Consider the following 26,306-nt stretch of genomic DNA (forward strand, 5'->3'; position numbering starts at 1 on the left):
CTCTAGGAGAGAAGGTGACATTGGCTACTTAGCAAGGACAGGAGGTGAACAAAATCAAGATAAAAAAGCAAGGGAGGTACTGACACTAGTTGAACACCTAGCATAGAAGGAGGATGCCAATGAATGGATAAGTTGCCCAAAAGTGCCTCAAAAATGTGACTAATGACTTGGGATATGTGTTCTACCACCTATGAAATTGCCTTACAAAATGTGACACCCCGTGAACAATCATAGAATTATCCCAAAGAGTCCATGGCCCAAACATGGTAAATCCATAAGAGGAGGGCCCATGCTTAACAATATTGATAGGAATGTTGTTAAGAAGTAAGCATAAGTGAAATGCACAAAAAGAGGAAGAAAAGTTAGAAATATTACACTTATATTTAACACAAGAGGTGTCATCATGTTGCAGCGTGTTGAAGGATGCAAAAGATGTGAGAATGGTAACATCGCTACCAAAATAGGCTATAATCGTACAACGGTCATGTTAGAGTTTTACCATTAGCGGGAGAGAAGTTGAAACTAACTCCCTAGCGAGGACATGAAGTGACCAGCATCAACACGAGAAAACAATGGACGTATTGACACTGGTTTAGCACCATCAAAAACAAAAGCTAGAAATTTCCATATTAAAAATATAGGGCATTTAATGTGGCAAAGTTGATGAAATAGCTATGAAACTAAGAGGTAGCTATGGCCACATATAGACCTAGGGTGCAAGAGATACAAAGGCTAGTGAAACACCAAAGGCAAGGTATAGACCCCAAAACATGGAAAGGATGTTCTCGTAGAAAAGAGTTCCATCAACCACGCCAATGTCTAGCCCAAGAAGTTCACACATCCACATGTGTGAAGGGAAAAGGGGCTAAATAGGTGGACAATCCCTCCAAAAGTGTTCATAAGTCTAAGAGAGGTATTTCCAAGGTAAGGATATGTCCTCATAATCATCCAAGAAACTTCATCAATTGCAAAATAGATGGAAATAAAGGTCCTCTAAAGCGATAAATTTCGTGAAATAGCTATGAAACTACGAGATACTGATGCCCACTTGTAGCTACGTAGGGTGCTAGAGATACAAGGACTGGTGAAGCACAAATGAAGGAAAAATTTGGAAATACAATCACCATGATAGCTCTAGCACGAGAAGAAGTGACTTTTGAGAAGCAAAAGTGAAGGCTACATGAGATAATGCTAGAACAAAACAAGAAAAGGTGTGCGTTGTGATGAGCTAGTGACATACTAGTGAAGACAAAAATATCTAACATGAGTATGTAGATGTTGAGAGAATGAGAAAATAAGAGTGAAAACAATAGAAAAAGGTAGATATAGAAAGAGATAAAATTTGTTACGACACTTGGGTGGTACTATCTAAGTCAAGCAACAAGAGATTAGAGGAAGGGTGTGTTGGATAAATGATTAAGCAATCCCATAGTTGTAGTCTACTTGATGCAACAACCAAAACCAACATTCCAAAGAAGTAACAAGGAGCAAGAGCATGGTCACTAGAACCATCTAGGAAGAAGTATCTCAAGTTGGGCTATGTTACCCACCACCTGTGGGTAGTGTGCATCGGAGAAAAGTTTTCTCCTAGATGGTCCTTAGCCGAAAGCCAACAACCCCTTGCAGCCCCTAGATAGCTCAATGTGCCATTTTCTCCACCACTTGAGTCAGCCATGTGGTCCCTCGCCCATTTGTTATGAATGTAGGTTTGAAGGTGGGCCTCCTGACCCCAAAGGTATGGCTTTTCATTGGTATAGTTGAGTAATTTTCCTTACTTGTCATGGGCACTTTCGGGCATGAATTGGTGGGGGCATTCGGCAAAAAAAGTGGGTTAGATATGTATTCTTGTCTCCATTTCCCAATTTCATGGTTACCCTTGTATCCTAGTCCCGTGGAATCCCTTTTACTAGCCATTAGCTTCAGGGATGTCACTACATGGGAAATCATAGTTTTGGTTACGTGGCCCCACTTCGTGATACCACCTACAATACCCCCCTTCCACTCATTTTAACCCTATTCATCTTTCATCCCATCTGGGTCCACATGCGTGTTGATTTGGGGTAGCATCGGATGTGCTCTACACCTCAAATTTTGCAGGGGGGCATAGGCACACGTATTGCAAAGAACCCAGAAAGCGTTTTGGGAAATTCCACCCAAAAATAATTTTATTAAAATAATTAATATTTTAAATGGAGTTCCTAAGTCTAAACTAAGGAAAATTAAAATACTAATGTGTATTAATCTAATTGTGGATATAACTTCTAGAAGAAGACAAAGATTAGGCCAAAACGCTCTGAGCCTTTGATTAGGAGTTAATCTAAGCCATTGGTTGTCCAACAGAAAGATATAAGAAGGGGCTTGAGGGTCATTTGGAAAACACACCGAGAGATTAAGAGATCGAATTTCTGAAGTGAGAAGTTCTCAGGAGGAAGTTCGATTGAGGAGATTTCTTGCAATTGAGGGCAGGGAAAGCATCCAGAGACAGAGTGATTTTCTCATCCGGAGAATCATCAGCAGAGGGAGGCAGAGAGTAATTGATCCGAAATTGAAAAAGGTATTACAGACTATGTGTGAAGCTGCCTATGTTACTTTGTGCAATGGATCGATAAGATTGCAAATAACATAAACACTTAAACAATTATAAAACACAATTAGACACATCAACACAACCAAAATTGATAAAGAATTTCACCAGACTTCCTGGCTACGTCTCCTGGTCCTTTAGCTTCCAGTGCTGACCTCTTTATTATGTCTTCAAATAGTTGTTACAAGTGTGAGCTCAAAACCAGAGTCTCAACCATGAAAATGGATCTCACCGCTGTGTTTAGCTCGAATCTTCAAGTCGAAACGAGTATACACTCGACCATACTTGGTCACCCTGACCTCCAGACCCCCTGGAACGGTTCACAACACACTCTCATGTCAACTTTTTTCTGTTATGGTATTTATATACCACGTACAATTACAAATTACAATAAATGCAGAATAATACGTTTATAATAGAAACAGACTATAAATCAAAGGACCGGAAGGGGCGGGGTGGACCCCGACCGTCCAGCCTTTTCCTGGCGCTGATCTCAAGAACAAACAATTTGACGACTACCGCATCCCACTCATCAACTACTTCAGACAATCAACACTGGTGATCTGTCCTAAGGGATCCGACGGCTGTCGAGCGCTCTCGCACCCCAACTAGCACGTCTGCTAATTCTGCGAAGGCATGCGAGAAATCGGTTTCGAGATTCTACGTGTCGACCGCTAAGTGGAATCGCACAGATTTTTGGAAAACCATTTCTTGCCTTGAAGGCACGCGATAAACCACTTACCGCTTCCCTGCCGAAACTCAAAGGAGTTTAACTTCTTTTGCATAACTTTATCACGTCCGTTTTCCAAGATAACCTGTCTTCATGTTTCGACACAATATGCATCGATCTCCTTTGATCGAACGATCTCTACCCTTGTTCGCTAATCCCATCGCCTATGGTATGATCCAATCACAGACTGCCACATCATCTTTCGTGCTGACATCATTAAGAACCTGTGACTCTTTCCCGGGTTGCCACATGTCCCGCTAACGTAGGCATTGACTTTTGACTTGAATCTTTAATTGGCTCTAATTTCCTTATCCAAACTCAGATTTACACACTGTTTGCACTGTTGTCTTCATATTAACGAGCACTTCAACATGATTCCACTTTCACCTGTATTTGAATACATCTGATCTTAAGGCTTTACTAAATCCATTTTGGATCACTCCTCTCCAGTGGAAGCTTTTGGTCCACCAAATGTTGGTTTTAGCTATCGAGTAAGTGAGGATAAAGTTCCTTCAGTTTTCCAATCTCTATCCATCGTGTTTTACTTGGATTTGTACCTTTGAGTCCAACTCGAAGATACTCAACATTTCCCCTTCGCAAAGTTCTTATCCTCCTGTCAAGAACTGTGTCCTCCTGTAACGCATTGAGATACTCGAGCAACAGATCCTCAATGGAAGGTAGCTAACCTTGCTCTTCGGGATCTTCAATCAATGAAGGTTCATACAATCTCAAGTTTTCAACATTAATGACTAAATAGATTTGCATATAAGCTGGTAGATCAAGGCGGAAAGCATTTTCACCAATTTTATCAAGTATTTTGAAAGGACCATATCTAATTGGTTTCAACTTTTTACCTTCCCCTTGCAGTGTTGATGTACAACCAGACTTGATCACCAACTTGAAAACTATGCTCAACTCGATGCTTGTCATGTCATGCCTTATACTTTGCTTGGCTTCTTTCCAGCTGTTCCTGTACTGCCTGGTGAATTTCCTGGATTTGTTCAATGAACTTGGTTGCTTTGTCCACATCATTGTGTCCATCAACTGCTATGTCTTTACCAAAGACAAAATCCAAGGGAGACTTTGGTATAAAACCAAAACAAGTCTCAGAACGAGATCTCTAAGTTGAAGAATGTTTTGCATGGTTGTAAGCATGCTACACATAACATAAATGCTCATCCCAAAGTTTGGGATGCTTGCTGCAATATCCTCGAAACAACTATATCACTCTCCTATTGACCACTTTTGTCTCACCATCTATTTACGGATGAAATGTCGTGCTCTTCTTTAACCTTGTGTCCATTAACTCCCATAGACTTGACCAAAATTTCCCAACAAATCGAGAATCTCAATCATATACAATAGAAGTGGGTAACCCAAAATGAACCCATAGATTTTGAAAGAACAACTTTGTAATTTGTTCAGTTGTGACCTATTTATTTCATGGTATCAAAATACACATCTTACTGAACCTATCCACAACTACATACAAATAATCATGAAATTTTCTAGACTTTGGCAATCCCCCAACAAAATCCATGGAAACACTTTCCCAAGGACGAGAAGGAATTGGAAGTGGAGTAGACAAGCTTAATTTTCTATTACTTGGCTTGCTTGTAGCACACATAGTACACCCCTTAATATATCTAGAAATTGTCTCATTCGTTCGTGGCCAATAACAGAACCTTTGTAATTGTGCAACTATTTTACTTACACCAAAATGCCCTGATATGAGAGAAGTATGTGCTTCTCGAATTATGTTAACTCTTTCAGTTTGTGGAATGCATAACTTTTCCAAATGATATAACAGTTTGTCCTTTATATAATAATCCAATTCTTCTACCTGCTTTCCATGACATAAAGTTGCATATACATCCTTAAAATCTTTGTCTTGAGCATATTGTTCCATGTAACTTTCATGAATTACTGAATTATGCTCAAGTATTGTGGATGCATTTATAATTGGTCTTGATAACATGTTTGCAACTTTACTATGTATGCCCTTCTTATATCTGATAACAAGATGAAATTGTTGTAGGAAACCCATCCACCTGTAATGTCTTGATTGTTGCAATTTAGTTTGTGAGTGTAAATATTGAAGTGGTTGATGATCTGTGTGTATGATTTTTTCTTTACCCATTATGTAAGGTTTCCACTTTTTAACACTCTGAACTAATGCATACAATTCTTTATCATATGTAGGATAGTTAACTACTGTTCATGTAAATGTCTCAGAATGAAAGCATATAGGCTTTCTATGCTGCATCAACACTGCCCCCATGGCATATTCACTTGCATCTGTCTCGATCACAAATGGATGTTGAAGATCTGGCAGTGCTAGTACTAGCGTTGTACTGATCCTTTCTTTCAATGTGTCTAAGGCTATCTGTTGTTTGCCTCCCCACTGAAACACCTGTTTCACACTTGTCAAAGCATGTAAAGGAGTTGCAATCAACGAAAAGTTAGCAAGAAACTTTCTCCAATATTGCACTGCCCCTAAGAAACTTCTAACTTCTGTAGCAGTATTGAGTTTAGGCCAGTTTACTATGACTTCTACCTTAGAGGGATCTCTCTTCAATTCACCACCCCCTACAATATAACCCAAATAATTCAAATATGTTCTGCCAAATTCACATTTTGACAGTTTCACATAGAGATTTTCTCTTTTTAAAACATCTAAAATCTTCTTTACATGCTTTACATGTTCATCCCATGTCCTACTAAAAACAAGAATATCATCTAAATAGACTATTACAAAATCATCAATAAATGGTCTAAATACATCATTCATGACTCGCATAAATGTAGCAGGAGCGTTAGTTAAGCCAAAAGGCATAACCAACCATTCATAAAGTCCTTGCTTCGTCTTGAAAGCAGTTTTCCATACATCCTGTTCTGCAACTCTGATCTGATGGTAGCCGCTTCGCAAGTCTAATTTAGAGAAGTAAACTGCATCTTTTAACTGATCTAATAAATCATCAATACGAGGAAGAGGATAACGATTCTTTATTGTGATTTTATTTAGTGCTCTAAAATCAATGCACATTCTCCACGAACCGTCTTTCTTTCGCACCAACACAATAGGTGATCCGCACGGTGATGTGCTTGGTCTAATAAACCCTTTATCGAGAAACTCATGTACTTGCTTCTTTATCTTTGCATTCTCTAGAGCTGATAACCTGTACATTCCAATGTTAGGTAGTGGAGCATCTTGCTGCAAATAAATTTCATGTGCTATCTCTCGCTTGGGTGGAAGCCCTTTAGGCTCTTGAAACAAAATATCATAATCGGAAACAACTTTAACTAGATCTGCTTTCTGTTTAGGATTACAGCCTTGGAATGCATCGAATTTATCAAGATCCTTTGCTTTTACAATCATTAGTAAATGTTGCTTACTTGAATTTACAATTCTTTTCATCTGTCCTAAATTTATGAGAGCAAAGTTATCTTTGAATTTATGAGCCCTTACAATATATTCAATTCCATCCTTAGTGAGTTGATACTTATTTTCAGCTCGATAGAAGATAGCTTTTCTATCGTACAAGTATGGACTTCCTAATACAATTCCACATATGTCCAATGGGACTATGTCTAACTCAACCTCATCTACAAACGTTGACCCAATAGCAAAACGAAGTTTACATTGTTTCGTGACTTGTAGCTTTGTTTTATCACACACCCAACCTAATGGATATGGCTTTTTATGAGGTTTTGTTTCTAGACCCAACTTCTTTACAATTGTTTCAGAAATCAAATTAACTTGTGACCCACTATCAAATAAAGTATCAATTTTAGTGTGCTTGGAAATGACTCTAATATGAAATAGCTCATTTCTTTTCCTCTCATAACTTTCATTATCAATAGAATGCGAAGAATTACTTGTAGATGCTTCAGAATCTTTACCTTTTATACCTATAGTTGTAACCGTTGTTTCGTCACCTGAGTCTGATCCCAAGTCCTTTTGAATAGCAACAACATTCTTTCGCTCTTTACTCCCGAACTTCTTAGGCTTCAATTCTAGATGCAAAGACCAGCAGTGTGCCTCATCGTGTCCTTCCTTCTTACAATGAGTGCATGAAGGTTTATCCTTCTTCACAGTGTTTGTTTTCCTCTCCTTCCATTTCAATTTCTTCTTGCCTTTATTCTTGTTCTCAATAGATTTGGATGATTTCCCAACATCTGGGGTTACATTTTTATCTCCATCCTCTAGATGAGTTGCTTGAACTGATACATGATCTAAGCTAGTGGGATTAAACATAAGTATAGTATGCTTCAAATAATTATGAAGACCACCTATATATTTTAACAATGTCTCTGGTGAGTCCAATGATATGCCTAATGTTAAAGCTCTCTTACGAAATTCCTGAGTATAACTCTGAACACTTTGACCCTTCAATTGACGTAGTGTTTGCCAACTCATCATTGCTTGCTGCATATAAGCCAAAGGATAAAATTGCTTTTTAATGGCAGAAACAAATTCATTCCAAGTTGAAATGATTTTACCATGCTTTTGGAGATCTACTTGTGTCTTGCCTTCCCACCACACAAGTGTGGTTCCTCCAAGTCGAAGGCTAGCCAGCTGGATCTTCTTCCCTTCTGAATCAACTTTTTGCGCGCTGCAATATACATCAATTTGCCTTATCCAATTATCAAGCTTTTCAGCATTAAGTTCTCCATCATAAATTGGAAAATCAAATTTTACATCTAATTTGATCAAAGAGGCTTTCTTTTTCTTCTTCTTAGAAGAACTAGTTTTATGAGAAGAAGACGATGATGATGACAATGATGGTGATGATGGAGGAGATGGAGGAGGCTTTTCTCCTTTTCCTTTATCTTCTTTATTTGGAGGGACAAAAAGAAAAGGTTCCTCTGCTCCTTTATCTGGTCTAGGTGATGAAGTGCCTTCACCTTTGCCCTTTTTAAATGCATGATACATTTCTTCCACCATGGCACGTATCGTCATGAAACTATCCAAGAAATAAGATTCTGACCCAAGTGGAGTTTTATCTGCCATCCTTCTTCGTGAAAAGACCCTTCCAATCTCTGGATTCGCCTCAACAAGTTCACCTTCACCTCGTCTGAGCCTTAACCTAGTAAGCATTCAAATCTCCACACAAACTTGTCAAACCTTAAAAACCTTAAGCTCTGATACCACTTGATCTGAAATTGAAAAAGGTATTACAGACTATGTGTGAAGTTGCCTATGTTACTTAGTGCAATGGATCGATAAGATTGCAAATAATATAAACACTTAAATAATTATAAAACACAATCAAACACATCAACACAACCAAAATTGATAAAGGAGTTCACCAGACTTCCTAGCTACGTCTCCTGGTCCTTTAGCTTCCAGTGTTGCCCTCTTTATTATGTCTTCAAATAGTTGTTACAGGTGTGAGCTCAAAAATGAAAATGGATCTCACCGTTGTGTTCATCTCGAATCTTCGAGTCGAAATGAGTATACACTTGACCGTACTTGGTCACCCTGACCTCTAGACCCCCTGGAACGGTTCACAACACACTCTCCTGTCAACTTTTATGTGTTATGGTATTTATATACCACGTACAGTTACAAATTACAATAAACGCGGAATAATATGTTTATAATAGAAACAGACTATGAATTAAAGGATCGGCGGGCGCGGGGTGGACCCCGATCGTTCAGACTTTTCTTGGCGTTGATCTCGAGAATAAACAATCTAACGGCTACTGTGTCCCACTCATCAACTACTCTAGACAATCTGCACCCTCGATCTTTCCTGAGGGATCCGATGGTTGTCGCGCGCTCTTGCGCCGCAACTAGCATGTCTGCTAATTCTCCAAAGGCACGCAAGAAAGCGGTTTCAGGATGCTACGTGTCGACCGCTGAGTGGAATCGCGCAGATTTTTGGAAAACCATTTCCTGCCTTGAAGGCACATGATAAACCACTTACTACTTCCCTGTCGAAACTCAAAGGAGTTTAACTTCTTTTGCATAACTTTCTCGCATCCGTTTTCCAGGATAACCTGTCTGCATGTTTTTTCATGATATGCGTCGATCTCCTTTGATCGAACGATCTCTGCCCTTGTTCGTTGATCCCATCGCCTGTGGTATGAACCAATCACAGACTACCACATCATCTTTTGCACTGACATCATCAAGAACCTGTGACTCTTTCCCGGGTTACCACATGTCCTGCTGACGTAGGCATTAACTTTTGACCTGAATCTTTAATTGGCTCTAATTTCCTTATCCGAACTCGGATTTACACACTGTTTGCATCGTTGGCTTCGTATTAACGAGCACTTCAACATGATTCCACTTTCACCTGTATTTGAAGACTTTTGATCAGGATGCTTTACTGCATCCATTTTGGATCAGTAAGCTCGCAGTGGCAACGCTAATCCAGAGGGGCTGACGCAGAGCCACACAAAGACAACGCAGAAGTCAAGAGAGAGTCCGAAATTTGCAGAGTGAATTAGAGTTTCAGAAGTCAGGAACCGGGGTGTGAGACCAGGAGACAGAAATCAAATCTCCTAGGCAGCAAATCAACCAACCAGAGGATTGACATTGTCCTCGGAGAGCTTGACGCTAGGCTGACACAGATACTGCGCAGTGGTAACCAAAACAGTCAGGGGCAATCATTCTGGGGCTGGATCAGCCAGGATTTCCAGTGATAGTGTGAGGTAATCTCACAATTCTTTCTGCCAGTATTTCTCTCTCTGTAACTGAATAGCCTAAGAGGTATTCAGAGATGTATTTAGAATTTGCTATTGCTTAATAATAATAAACCCTCAAAATTGTTGCACCAGTTTTCCCGCATTGGATTTTTCCGCGAACATTTGTCCAAAAATAATGGTGTCATTGTGTTTGTGTTTTCTTTCTTGCTCAGTCTCTTGTTTCCGCTTATATTTTAATTAAGTGAAGGCTGTAGTAGTAGTTACTTCGATATTTGTCGTAGCACATAGTAAATAACTTGTATGGATTAACAAGTAGGAGAAGTAACATCAGTTTGTTGCAGTAGGGGTTCCTATTGTGGAATTTTCACAATGTGTCCATTGGGTCCACATATGGTTAGCCTCCCCTCCCCTTGTCCACACCTTGGTTTAGGCCTGGAACAATGCCTCGAAGGTTGATGCAACTAAAATGAATATAAAAAGCATAATTTGGCCACTCTCAACAAGGAAATGCACCAAAAAATGCAAAAGATGGCCGAGACACACAAATTTAGCACGTGGACAAAAGCCAAACATGATCTCTACCCCTTATTCATGGTCATCATCCTGGTTGGTATGAGCCCTAGATGAGCCCTCTCGATCATTGAGGAACCCATGATTGTCTCAACCCCTAGTATCCACCTCAAGGGGGTATCCACTACTACATATTACACATCGTGCGCTCCATCCTCCAGAGCGCCGAGTAGTTATGAAGAAAAATCAATCAAAGGAATAAGGCATAAGAAGAAGTGTGGAAAAACAAAGGCTAGGGTAAATCATGTACCATGATTTGCTTCCTAATACACTCATATACCTCGGTGTGGGCTTCCCTTATTATAGCTACCCTTGCTCCTTGACATGTGGTATGGATCATTCCACTGATCCCCACTCCATTCCATTATTATATCACTTGCCACCTACCACTTGAGTAATGTACCATGGACATGTCACCCCCTTTAGAGGTTGAAACCACCTAATAGGTTCCTTGGTTACCCCCCTTATGGAGCTTGGAGACACTTGTACATGCAAAATCCCACTATGGAAGGGCATGCCACCATGAAGTGCCCCATTGACCCCGTGACTTGTAAGATTTATTACTTTATTATTCTAATGACATGTTGTATTGGAGGGAAAGGGGATGCATTGGATCTTATGCAGGATTGTAGTTGGGTCTTCATTTGGCGCTTGGTCTCCCTATACGGGGTCCTAGCCCTTCAAAGGACCACATTGGCACTTGTAGGGTGAGCGTTGAGAGCCATGAGCCTCCACCATAGCAGATATTACTTCATGGATTCCCATCACCAACCATTGATGGCTCATGTTCCACCTTTTGAATGAGGATGATGCACCTGGTTCACCATGCCTAGCCGACGCCACACTTGCACCATATATTTGGTAGATGTTCCAGGATATAGAGGACGTCCCCTGTTGCAGAGGAAGGGCTTACATCACCATCCTAGCCCTTACAGATGGTCTACAGGCTTTTTTGATCCACTTGGAGACCCATGAGGATGTCCTTATGCCCCCACACCCAATTGGGAGCACCACAGGTTCCTGCGTGGAAAACAAGGGGCCAACCACTTGTCTACTATGTTTGGAGTCCATTTATACATCATGGCACCCCTTGGAATGCATTAGGCCTCCTCAAAGGCCCAACAACTCACTTTGTTGATCATTCGACCCTCTTGTGAGGCTTCTCTTTACATTATTGAGCTATTTGGTGGGCTTGTCACCAAAAGTATTGTTATTATGCACATTATTTTATTTTAGGGGCTCAATTAGGCCAATTTAGCCAAATCAAATTCATCAAAGTGTAATAATAGAAGTGAGATGAACCATTTTGATCATCATCACTTGGATTGGGTTATTCTCTTGTGAGATTTTCACTATACCTTTTGGAGGACGAGTTTGGATCATATGTATGAATTTTGTGTCCACAACTGCATTGAGGTTTGCTCTAGAGGCCCTCCAAATTTGAAGCAAATCCGATGGTGGGATCTCAAGATATAGCAAGTCCTAGCTCAAAGACCATTTATTGCCCTAAGTTTCCCTTGGCTAGCGACCTCATTTCGATCATTGCATTTTATTCCAAGAATATTTGTCCATTGATCCTCTTCTCTTCCACAATTAGGTCAAGCCCCTCCTTCAGTGACCAATTCCACTTACTTGACCTAATTTTGGGTCCACTTGGTCTCGTATGGTCCCGCAACTTTATAACTCCAATTCCACAAAGATCACATAATGACCTAGTCTCCATAAGGATTTCTTGTGAATAGACCTTGGAAATCACATTTCAACTTCCATTGATATATTCAACATTGTGATTCCTCATATATCGGGTCTCCTCCCATCGGTGAAAGCCAGTAAAGAGCAGGGAGCCTTAGCTGAGGTAATAGTGGGCTATCACTCCATCGTTGCCCTCAACCTAGTATTTTATCTATAGGATCCCTTCCTAGGACCCCTGCTAGTTTGAGAAGTAACAAGCCCCATAGGCCCCACTCGTGGTAATGACTTAGGGAATCAATCACTAGTGAGGTGACCAAAAATAGAGTTGACAAAAAGAGAAAATATAGAGAGAGGCAAAAAGAAAAAAATGGAAAATATTAATTCCCACCATTGCTATGAACGATTCGCAACTGGGAGACTACTATTGAATGCTAAAAATTCAAACATGGTAATTTCAATGACCAAGCAAGCTATATACCCCCCCACTAATAATATTTTTGGGTTGGCTCAAGTAGAGGAAAAGGAAACACAAACTCCTTAGCCTAGAAAAATTACAAGTCACTTGTCATCCACAAGGTAGAGGAGACGAAGACAATAAGCAAGGTATGCCAAATGTTTGAGCGTCATCCCCCAAAGGATTAAGTCTTTTAGGATCAAGAAGCTCAACACCCCTCCAAAAGGCATGGTATAAGCCTCAAAACATGTTGATGTTTCCCTCCTAGAAGTAACTTCCCTCAAGCAAGCCAATGTCGGTGTCATGCCCCCAAGCCGCACCTCTGAGCTATGAGCTTCTCGAGTTCCCTAAGGTGTGCAGCACCAATGCTCTTTCTCCTCAATGGTGAAAGCAACTTGATTTAACTACTGCTCGTACTATGCCTCTAGTCCACATACCCTATACTGAGACCGATATCTTATACTTGCGAAATTAGTGTTCAATCAAATCTCAATACAATAGCCACTTCAAAACTTAACTTAACCTATAGTTTAATTCAATTGACTTAACTTCAGAAATAATCCCATTCATTCATAAACATCATGAATCATGTACAGAAATAACACTTCAATAAATAGGAGGGGGAACTCCCAAAACGATTTCCCAACTGCTCATTGACTATAAAACATCAATATACAAAACTTCGATTTATTATAGACTCCAATAAAGTTGTGCCGAACTCCAAACAGTTCGTTGCCATAACCCTACGCTAATACAAACATATAGTAACCGAGTTACAGCCCTTCAACTACCAACCCACAGCCAAACCCAATAAATAACCAAGTTTCGGCCCTTTGACCTGCACACAACCTCAATACAAAAAAAAACCTTGGCATACCACCCTCAGCAATACTTCGTTCCACAAGCTTGCACAACTTCCTTCCACAGCTTGTGGAAACTCTCTTCTTCCTTCATTGTCTCCTCTTTGTCATGTGATGAGAGTTTGTTGATCTTCGGTTGATTGATGATTTAACTCCTCTCCTCTCATCTTATATATATGAGTTACCCTCCATCAACAATCGTGTCTCTTCTAAGGAAACTATTGGTTAGGCATTCAAGCCGACCATAAACCCCAAATTACGTCGCATCGCTTGTTGCATACAATTTTTTCTCACCTTCAGACGTTTGCATTCGTATCTCATCCTCGGTCGTATACCTTCGCAACTCGGGCGAGCGCCTCTCAGTTGGGCATGCCTTGTCTTCGATCAGGCACATCTCAACTAGGCGCACTTGTCACTCGTCTCACCAAATTCATTCCACCAAACTCATCTCGGATGCGTTCTTCGTGCACTCGTCTCACCAAATTCATTCCATCAAACTCATCTGAGGCTGCTCTTTGTGGTGACCAAGTCATTCCACCGAATTCGGCTCAGCCTAACTCACGCATGCTCGGGTACCTAGCATAATGGTTTGACATCTTCCCTCCCTCGCTTCAAAATAATTGCCGTCCTCGACAACACACTCGGAAAAAATTCTTAACCAAAGCCTAAAGACTGTCCTCATCACAAACAACCTTCACATCCACTGTCTTCATCAATACATAAGAATCTCATCTCCGACATGTATTCCATGTCTATGCATGTATCGTTATCTGTAAGAATGACATGTGTTGGATCCCATCGTGAAATCGACTAGTCAGGTAGCTAATCCGACCGTTGCAACAACTCCACAAGAACATGTGCACCCAAACATGTGCAACCATTGTCACCTCTTCCCTGTCACACAATCTTTCCTCTGGTTCTACTCCTCATGAGGCGCCATTCAGTGGCATCTCAAGCTCCCATAGGTCTCACATCTCAAGTAGGTGACAGTGAATGCATCTCCTTCATGAGATTAAAAAGGATGGTGGTGTCGGGAAGTCATACGACTTCCCTTTCCACATCACAAGGCCATCTCTCCTCGTCTCCGAGAAAATCCACCAAAACTTAGTATGAACCCTCCATACTTCTCTGCAGTATACTTCATCAAATGTGGATAGGAAGACCTACTGTACTCTCTTCCCTCAACTTCATTGAAACTGGATCGTTATAGCCTGGTATATCTGTCTTCATGATTCCATCCTGGTCCACAAACATCCCCCCATCTTCATCCTCTTCTCAGTCTAGTCCTTGCTCCAAACTCTCACTCCATCTATCAACATGTTCTTCCTCCAAATCGACATATTCCTCCTCATGTTAATCCTCATCCCCTCCACACTCTTCAACGCTAGAAGTTTGGGCATCAACAACCTGCCCTCTCTAGTGCAAGTCCCCGCATCCATCATCTCTAGCCTATCTAATTTACTCAAAATACCATCTAACAATGCTGCAAACAATTTCTAGTGTTTATTGCTAGAACATCCCTCCAAGATCCATATTTCTGAGCACTTTACCTGAACTATGTGACCTTGTGTTAGGGTTCTTCACTAGCCCAAATCTGCCCTATATCTTGGCTTAAACCCTTCTCCTTAAGGCCCTTACCTATGCGCCTTGCCTTGAAGTGTTGCAGTCCTAAACTCACAAGTACAAGACCTTCATTCTTGACCTAATCTAGGACATGGCCCTACTCCAGAAGCATAGGTTTGCTCATGACCTTCTTAACAAGGGTTTCACCTCATAAACTCTCCCAAAAGTTTGGAAGGAAACTTGGTAAGCCCTCCTCTTCGACCATGACCATCTCTTACCTTTTGGATGCACTAGATCTCAGCGTCCTTTTTGCAACCCTACCTAGCCCTATAACTTAGCCTTCCTTAAGGCTACATCTTGACAGCTCTTCTTCACCAAAAGATCTCACTCTTGCTTGATTACCTTTAGCCTATCCTAGGCCTCCTTTAAATAGCTTCTCCTAAGCCTATTAAGAACCCTCTAGAACTTGGGGGTTTTTTCCACTTAGACTTAGAATTTCATTTTTCCTTTTAATTTTCCTTTTTAATTTCCTTTTAGAATTTTAAACCCCATTCGAGTTTAAAACATCTTCACTTGGGTTCTTTGCTCACAAACTCCTTTTGTGACATAACTTCATATAAACCAAAGGTCCTAGGAATGTGGAGTACCTCCCAAGCTACACAATTCAACAAGCACCATCAAAAACTAAAGGTAGAAATGTCCATGTAAAGAAATAAATGGTATCTAAATTCACAAACTTCATGAAATAGCTATGAAGCTAAGAGGTAGCAATGCAAAAAATATGAAGATTGGAGAAGCACAAATAAAGGCAAGATCTAGAAATACTATAACAAAGGTAGCTCTAGCATGACAAATAGTGATTTAAGAGAGGCAAAATCAAAGGCTACATGAGACAATGTTAGCACAAATCAAGCAAAGGTGTGCATTGTGATGAACTTGTGACATACTATAGGAGACAAAAATATTTGACATGAGTATGTACATGTTGCGAAAAGGAGAAACCAAGAACGAAAACTAGAAAAAAAAAGTAGATAAAGAAATATAGAAAACTTGATACAACACTAAGCTAGTACTAGCTAAGTCACGAAGCAAATAATTAATGGAAGGATGTGTTGAATAAATGATTAAGCAATCGCATAACTGAAACCTACGGGATGCAACAACCAAAACCAACCTATCAAGGAATTGACAAGGAGGAAGTAGCATGGTGACTAGAACCATCTAGGAACAAGTATCTCAAGTTGGGACCAACACAAGACAATGACCTAGAGGGAATCTATCACAAGTGTGGTGACCAAAAAAGAAGACCAAATGAGAAAATATATATAGGGAGAGAGGCAAAAAAAATGGAAAAGACTAATTGTTGCCATTACCATGAATGATACACCTGTAGGAGACTACTAATGCAAGATAAAAACTTGAACATGGTAATCCCATTCTCTAAGCAAGCTACACACTGATAATACTTTTGGCTTGGCTCAAGTAGAGGCAAAGGCAACACCAACTCCATATAAAGGACAAGTAACATAGGGTGAGAGAAGTAAGCAAAAGAAGCAACTATTTTGTTGAAGCACCAACGAAGGAAAGAAGCAGTGATTCTAGCATGGAGCTAAAAAGGCAAAGGGACACTCAATGTTACAGAAACTCCCACAAAGGTAACAAGCGATAATACCAACACACCTCGCACACCCTGAAAATAGATAAAACTCCAAGCTATCACAGCATATGTAAGTGATGAAGGAACAAATAGAGGCAAAGTAAAATAAACTATAAGAAGAAAATATGTACATCAATTTGTGAACAATCATATGTGAGTATAGAAATAGGAGTAGCATGGAGATAGAATACTAGCTAGTTTATGCAACTTAACATAAGATGGATATCGTAAGAGAATTGTCAACGCACAATATTTCACCCGAATACAAAGCCCTCACAAAGAAACAAGTACGAGTCCAACATTGAAATTTTACCATTCTCACCTAAGGAACTACTCCCCTCTTTTTGATGAAGGAGAAGTCCAACATAAAGGAGTTTTACTAGGTAGAATGTAGGATTCCATGGGCAAGCCAAACAAAATCTACAGTCACCTATGTTACTACCCAAATCACCATCAACTTATTATGATATGTTTGCTATGAATTATGGTTGTCACTCAAATTAAATCTGGATTTAAGTTACATACCTTTTTCGATCTATTTTAGATAGTTCATTACATGAATATCCCATTGAAAATTTATTCCAAAACAATCATGATCTTAAATCTGCTAAATCATGTTGTAAAACATCCTTAAAAAACAAGAAATTATAACAATGAAAAAAGTACAAAACAACATGCTTTAGCAACTTAAACATATTTTTATGGGTGATTTCTAAAGTTAAAAGCATAACTAAATGTAGAATTAATGGAATGTGTACTTTCAGAAACTTTTACAACAGAAAACAACTAATAGAATCACAATGTAAGATATCTTTTACAAGCAAAATGATTTTCAAAGTCAAAACCCCTCCAAACCACCAAGAAGTCTAGGGTTTCTATGGCAGGAATCTCAAATACAACCTACCAAAACTCATATTTATCCTAATGCATCCATCTAGATATAGCCTAGAAAAATTACAAGAAAGTGACTTTTCATCCACAATGTAAAGAAGATTACTACTATATGCAAGGTATGCCAAATGTACCAAAAACCATGGAAGATAGCAAGACATTCCCCAAAATATGAAGTTGTTTAGAATCAAGAGGCTCAATGTCCCTATTGAAGGCATGGTATAAGCCTCAAAACATGGTGAGCTTGAAATCCTAAAAATAACATACCTCAAGAATGCCAATGTCTAGCCTCAAAATGTGGGAGGACCACACGCGTGAAGTCAAAAGGGCTAAATACGTTGAAAGCTCCTCCAAAACAGCTCATAAGACCAAGGAGAGATTTTGAATGTAAGAATATACACTCAAAATCATGCAAGTGACCTCCAAAAATGATGAAATGACTCTCTCTAAGCCAAAAATAATGAAGCCACATGTTCTCCAATAGCAAGTAGATGTGTCCTACAAAGGGATTGGAGCTTTATTCCAATGCGAAATAGCTATAAAGATGACGCAATAGGAGAGCATTCAAGGATATTCAATGTGGAATGACAAGAGGATGCGCATGCATGCAAAATTGGCCAAATGGGTCTTGAATGATGTGACCAACGCCTTGGGATATGCGTACTATCATGTCAACTATGAAATTTCCCCAAGAAATGTGATGCCATGTGAACAATATCAATGAATCATCTGCCAAAATTCCCAAGACAAAATGTGTTGAATATATAAAAGGGAGTCCCTGTTGATTTGGGGTAGCATCAGATGTGCTCTAGCCACGAAATTTGGTGGAGAGGTTGGGGCACATGAGATCTCCAATACCTAGAAAGGGTTTGGACAGATTCTAAACAATTCAGGAGATATTAAATAATTAATATTTTTAATGGAGTCCCTAAGTCTAAACTTAGGGAAAATAAAATATTAATGTGTATTAATATGAAACTATGTTATAATGGTCCAAAAGACATGGATCGAGCAAGATCTAATCTTAGCCGTTGATTAGGGACTTAATCTCGGCCGTTGATATGTCAACATGAAAATTATAAGAGGAGGCTTGAGGGTCACTTGGAGAACACACCAGAGTGATCAGTCATTCTATTCTCTAGAGCGGGGTTTGCTAAGAGAGATAGAATTAGTGATCGGGAGTTGCAGCTGAGGGGCATTGAGTACAGAGAGACAGAGAGGCAGAGATAGTGCCAAGGGAGCAGCGCAGTAGTCGGGGAGAGTGACACAGAGCCAACCAAGGCCACGCAAAGCTAGTCGGGAGCTACGCAGAGCCTCAGAGAGGCCAACGTTGCTGACGCAGAGGGCCAAAAGGTTGACGCAGGGCCTCCTAAGGCTGACGCAAACCCATCTGGGGTGACGCAGGGCTAGCACTGGGCAGAGAGGGGCTGACGCAGTCCAAAAAACACTGACGCTGGGGTTTCTGGGGCAGATTAGTGCTGAGGAGCCGCTGGAAGGATTATCTGGGGTTTCAACCAGGAGATTCGTCTCAAAATAAGAGGTATTAATGCCAAGGAAATTCTCTGTTGGGTAGGCCAGTTTTGGCACCCAGATTGTACTCTGATATTGTTTAATAAGAAAACCCTCAAATAGCTGCACCGGTTTTCCCACATTGGGTTTTTCCAGGGACATTGGTCCAAAAATATTGGTGTCATATGGTGTGATTGTTTCTGTTTCCTTTAGTTGTTGATCTGTAATATATTGAGCATGCACTAGTGTTTATTTTTAGTATTTACATTGTAAATAACTTGTTAAGTAACATAACAAGTAGGTAGGAATAAATCAGATAAAGTGCATGGAGGGTTTCTAACTAAGTAGAATTAGAAACTTCAACAGTTCCATGCTGAACAAGCCAGATAAGAGTAGTGTTAAGAAAGAAGCATAAATGAAAAACAAAAAGCCTAGGAAAAATAGTCATTATTACGATAATTATAAATCACTGAATAAAACAGATTTCTTGATGTTGGAGCATGTTGAAGGATGTGAAAGATGTGAACATGGTAATATCAATACCAAAACAAGATACAATCCTACAATGACTATGTTATAGTTTTACCTCTAGGAGAGAAGGTGATATCGGCTACTTAGCAAGGACATGAGGTTAAAATTATCAAGACAAAAAGACAAGGGAGGTATTGACTCTAGTTGAACACCTGGCATGTAAGGAGGATGCACATGCATGCAAAAGTTGCCCAAATAGTCATTCGAAAGAGTCCTTGGCCAAAACATGTCGAATCCATAAGAGGGAGGTACATGCTTAACAAAATATATAGGAATGGTGTTAAGAAGTAATCACAAGTGAAATGCATAGAAACCAAAAAAGTATATTTATAAATAGTATACTTATATGTAACAAAAGAGGTATTCTTCATGTTGCAGCTTGTTGAAGGATGCGAAACATGTAAGAATGGTAACATCGCTACCAAAATAGTTTATAATCCTACAATGGTCATGTTAGCTTTTTACCCTTAGGAGGGTAGAAGGTAACACAGACTCCATAACAAGGACATGAGGTGAACAAAATCAAGATGAGAAAACAAAGGGCGTATTGACACTGCTTTAGAACCACCAAAAACAAAAGGCGTATTGACACTACTTTAGAACCACCAAAAAAAAAGGTGTATATTTCCATATTAAAAAATAAAGGACACATAAAGTGGCAAAGTTGATGAAACAACTATGAAGCCAAGAGGTAGTTATGCCCACATGTAACTATCTATGGTGCAAGAGATACGAAGACTAGTGCAGCGCCAAAGGTAGGGTATAAGCCCCAAAACATGGCAAGCTTGTTCTCGTAGAAATAAATTCCCTCAAGCAAGCTAATGTCTGGCCCTAGAAGTTCAAGCGTCCACATGTGTGTAGTGAAAAGGGGCTAAATAGGTGGACAACTCCTCCAAAGGTGTTAATAAGTACAAGAGAGGGGTTTCCAATGTAGAGAATATATCCTCATATTCATCCAAGAAACCTCGTCAATTGCAAAATAGATGGATATAAAGGGCATCTAAAGAGGAAAAGTTCATGAAATAGCTATGAAACTACGAGATAGATATGCCCACGTGTAGCTACCTACTGTGCAAGAGATACAAAGACCGGTGAAGCACCAATGAAGACAAGATTTAGAAATACAATCACCATGGTAGCTCTAGCATGAGAAGAAGTCATTCCACCAAACTCGACTTCACCTAGCTCAAGCGTGCTTGGGTGCCTAGCCTAAGAGCTTGACATCCTCCCAATGTCAAAATGTTTGTCATCCTTGTCAACACATCCCTCGACAAACTTCTTAACCAAATCTTAAAGAGTATCCTCATCATGAACAACCTTTGCATCAACTATCTTCATCAATACAAAAGAATCTTGTCTCTGACATATATCCCATGTCTATGCATGTATCACAACGTGTAAGAATGACACATGTTGGATCCCCTCTTGCAATATGCTAGTCAAGTAGCTAATATGACCGTAGCATCAACTCCACAAGAACACAGGCTCTCAAACATGTGCAACCATTGTCACCTCTTTCCATGTAACACAATATTTCCTCCGATTATGCTCATCATGAGGTGCCATTCAATGGCATCTCAAGCTCCCAGGGGTCTCACCATCTCGAGCAAGTGACAGTAAGCCCATCTCCTTCATGAGCTTCAAAAAGATGGTGGTGTGGGGAAGTCATACAACTTCCCTTTCCACATCACAAGGCCATCTCTCCTCATCTACGAGAAGAATCCGCCATACCCGATATGAATCCTCCATAATTCTCGGCGATATACACCTCTTCTCGTTGATCCTCGGTCGTGTGCATTCGGCTAGGTGCGCCTCTTCCTCGATAGAGCATGCCACGACTGGGTACCCTTGTTGTGCTGACTCACCAAGTCATTCCAATTGTTGCATTGAACTCAACTTGGTTGCACTCTTCGTGTGCTCGTCTCACCAAATTCATTCCACCAAACTCATCTCGGACACACTCTTCCTGTCAACATACTTGTTCCACCAAACTTGACTCGGCCTAACTTGAGCACATTTGTGCGCCTAAACCTAAGGGCTTGACGGTGGGAAGTCCACATGCATTAACTGAAAAGGGCAAAATATGTTGAAAGCTCCTCCAAAATAGCTCATTAGTCCAAGGAGAGATTCCGAAGATAAGAACATATCCTAAAAATCATGCAAGTGACCTCCAAAAATTATGAAATGACCCTTTGCAAGTCAAAAATAATGAAGCCACATGTTCGCAAATAGCAAGTAGACGAGTTCGCAAAGGGTTGGGAGCTCTATTCCATTGCAAAATTGCTAGAAAGATGATAAAATAAGAGGTCGTTGAAGGATATTCGACATGGAATGTTAAGAGGATGCCCATACATGAAAACTTTGCCTAAATGGGCCTTGAATGATGTAACCAATGTCATGGCATATGTGTACTACCATGTCAACTATGAAATTGCCACATGAACAATCATAGAATCATCTTCCGTTGTCCCAAGCCAAAACTTGTCGAATACATAAAATGAGGTCCATGCTTAACAAGCTAGATAAGAGTAGGGTTAAGCAAGAAGCATAAATGAAATGCAAAAAGCCACAGAAGAATAGTTATAATTACGATAACTATAATTCACTCAGCAAAACAGATGTCGTTAGGTTGGAGCTGGTTGAAGAATGTAAAAGATGTGAACATGATAATCTAAATACCAAAATAAGTTAAATCCTGCAATGATCATGTTATAGTTTTACATCTAGGAGAGAAAGTGACACCAACCACTAAACAAGGACACGAGGTGAACAAAATCAAGATTCCCAAGACAAAATGTGTCAAATACATTAAAGGGGGTTGCATGTTGAACAAGCTATATAAGAGCAGTGTTAAGCAAGAAGCATAAATGAAATGCAAAAAGCCAAGGAAGAATAGTTATAATTACGATAATTATAATACACTGAACAAAACAGATGTCTTGATGTTGGAGCTTGTTGAAGGATGTGAAAGATGTGAACATGGTAATCTCAATACCAAAATAAGATACAATCCTGCAATGACTATGTTATAGTTTTACCTCTGGAAGAGAAGGTGACATCAGCATCTTAGTAAGGACGGGAGGTGAACAAAATCGAGACGAAAAAATAAGGGAAACATTGACACTAATTGTGCACCTAGTATGTAAGGAGGATGCCCATGCATGCAAAATTTGCCCAAATGTGCCTCGAATAATGTGACCAATGCCTTGGGATATGTGTACTACCACCTATGAAATTGCCTTACAAAATGTGACACCACTTGAACAATCATAGAGTCATCCCAAAGAGTCCTTGGCCAAAACGTGTCAAATCCATAAGAGTGGGGTCCATGCTTAAAAAAATAGATAGGAATGGTGTTAAGAAGCAAGCATAAGTGAAATGCATAAAAACCAAGGAAGAATAGTTAGAAATATTATACTTATATTTAACAAAAGAGGTGTCTTCATGTTGCAGCTTGTTGAAGGATGCGAAAGATGTGACAATGGTAACATCGCTACCAAAATAGGTTATAATCCTACAATGGTCATGTTAGAGTTTTACCTTTAGGAGGGTAGAAGGTGACACTAACTCCCTAGCAAGGACACGAGGTGAACAAAATCAAGACAAGAAAACAATGGACGTATTGATACTCCATTAGCACCATCAAAAATAAAAGGCCAAAATTTCCATATTAAAAAATAAAGGGCATATAAAGTGGCAAAGTTGATGAAATAGCTATGAAGCTAAGAGGTAGCTATGGCGACATGCAGCGACCTAAGGTGCAAGAGATACGAAGACTAGTTAAGCGCCAAATGCAGGTTATAAACCCCAAAACATTGTAAACATGGTAAGGTTGTTCTCCTAGAAATAAATTCCCTCAACCAAGCCAATGTTTGGCCCTAGAATTTCAGACGTCCACATTTGAATTTAAAAGGGGCTAAATAGGTGGACAGCTCCTCCAAAAGTGTTCATAAGTCCAAGAGAGGGGTTTCCATGGTAAGAATATATCCTCATAATCATCCAAGCGACCTCGTCAATTGCAAAATAGATGGAAATAAAGGGCATCTAAAGTGGCAAAGTTTATGAAAAATAGCTATGAAACTACGAGATAGCTATAACCGCCTGTAGCTACTTAGGGTAGAAGAGATACGAATAATGGTGAAGCACCAATGAAGGAAAGATAGGGAAATATGATCACCATGGTAGCTCTATCATGAGGAAGTGACTTTTGAGAGGGAAAGCAAAGGCTACATGAGACAATGCTAGCACAAAACAAGCAAAGGTGTGAGTCGTGATGAGCTAGTGACATACTAGTGAAGACAAAAATATCTAACATGAGTATGTAGATGTTGAGAGAATGAGAAAAGAAGAATGAAAACAATAGAAAAAGGTAGATATAGAATAAGAGAAAATTTCTTACGACACTAGGGTGGTATGAGCTAAGTCAAGGAGCAAAAGATTATAGGAAGGATGTGTTGGATGAATGATTAAGCAATCCCATAGCTACAGTCTACAAAATGCAACAACCAATACCAACGTTCCAAGGGAGTAACAAGGAGGAAGGAGCATGTTGACTAGAACAATCTAGGAAGAAGTATCTCAAGTTGGGCCCTACTCATGACAATGACTTAGATGGAATTAATCACTATTGAGGTGACCAGAAATAGAGTTTACAAAAGGAGAAAATATACATAGAGAGGCAAAATGAAAAAAATAGAAGAGACTAATTCCCGCCATTGGCGTGAAGTACTCACAAGTGGGAGACTACTATTGCATGCTAAAAATTCAAACATGGTAATCTCATTGTCCAAGCAAGCTATATAAAACTCCACTGATAATATTTTTGGCTTGGCTCAAGTAGAGGCAAAGGAAACACCATCTCCTTAGCTTAGAAAATTTACAAGAAATTCACTTGTCATCCACAATGTAAAGGATACTAAGACAATAAGCAAGGTATGCCAAATGTAAGCAAAAGCACCGAAGATAGAGGGTCGTCCCCCAAAGGATGAAATATTTTAGGATTAAGACGCTCAATATCCCTCCCGAAGGCATGGTATAAGCCTCAAAACATTGTGAGGTCTCCCTCCTAGAAAGAACTTCCCTCGGGCAAGCCAATGTCTAGCCTCAAAATCTACGTGTCACGGCGAAAGGGTGTTGTTACCACTCAAACTAGCAGGGGTCCTAAGTGGGGGTCCTATAGAGCAAATACTAGGTCAAGGGGCAATAACAGAGTGATAGCCCACTGTCACCTCAGCTAAGTCTCCCTACTCTTTACAGAGTTTCACTGATGTGAGGAGACCTGATATAAGTGGAATCACTAGATGAATGGATGGATAAGAGGATAAGGAATGATTCCTAATGCCTATTCAGAAGAAAGGATCAATTAGATAGCTTGCTTGCTTTCAAAGCAAGGTGATGGGCTCTCTAAGAAGGGCTAAGAGGTTTCTTGGGCCTAGGTTTGGGAGATATGCATTAACAACGGCTTCCTAGACCAAGGGATCCTTGAGGATAGGAGAATTCTATGTAATCCTTGTGGAGCTGAAATTACAAAGTTGCGGGACAACACAGACCCAAGTAGACCCAAAATTAGGTCAATGGTATGGAGTTGATCAACCAAGGAGGGGCTTGACCTAATTAGGGAAGAGAAGAGGTTCAAAGGGAAATTTCTTTTTTGAGGACTGGATACAATGATCCAAATGAGGACACTAGCCAAGGGAAACCTAGGGGAAGAAATGGTCCTTAAGCTACGGTTTGCTATATCTCAGGATCCCATTGTCAGAAATTCTTCAAATTTGGAGGGCTTCTAAAGGAAACCCTAGCATAGTTATGGACCAAAAATCGAGGTGTTTTGATGGCTATGATGGAATTTATTTGATGCCCTAGGTGACCTATTAGGGCTAGGCCTAGAAAGAGAAGGAGGAGGCGAGAAAGATAATCGTTTAAGTGACCACCAATGGATGGATCAGTGCCTTGCCTTTGGGAGAGATGGAGTCAAGGTGAATTTGTGATATGGAGAGAATTAACCCAATCAAGGAGGCCTTTAGGCAACTTCGCATGGCAATTAGGGCATGAGAGCAGCTACCCAAGGACTTTATACTTCGATGTGCAATGTTTGATGACTTATCAAGGTATATTCAACAAAAAAACCTCTAGGAACATTCACCCATTCATACATGACACATGCAATGATGCAACGCTTCAAAAAATCAAAATTTCCACAATTTCGCATATAATAGTAGTAAATTTCAGACCTAGATAGCAAAAACCCCAACAACATCCCTATGATATGATAAATAAAAGAATAATTTATACCATCTCTAATGAGTTTGATTTGCCTAATTCACATAATTAAGCCCCAAATAATAATAATAAAAAGTGCAATAATAACATCCCTTGGTGACAAGCCCAGCAAGATAGCTTAATAACATAAAAATAAACCTCTCAAGAGGGCAGAATGATCAAAATAATGAGTCTTTGGGCCATTGAGAAGGCCTAAGGAAGTCCAAAGTGTGCCATGGTTAAATAATGGACCCCAAACATAGTGGACAAGGGGTTGGCCCCTTGTTTTCCAAGCGAGTCGTTGTGGTGCTCCCAATTGGGTGTGGAAGCACAAGGACATGCTCATG

The sequence above is a fragment of the Pinus tabuliformis genome, chromosome J (genome assembly GCF_031772625.1).
Source record: "Pinus tabuliformis cultivar Carrire ecotype Pingquan chromosome J, CPIR1, whole genome shotgun sequence".
NCBI lineage: Eukaryota > Viridiplantae > Streptophyta > Pinopsida > Pinales > Pinaceae > Pinus > Pinus tabuliformis.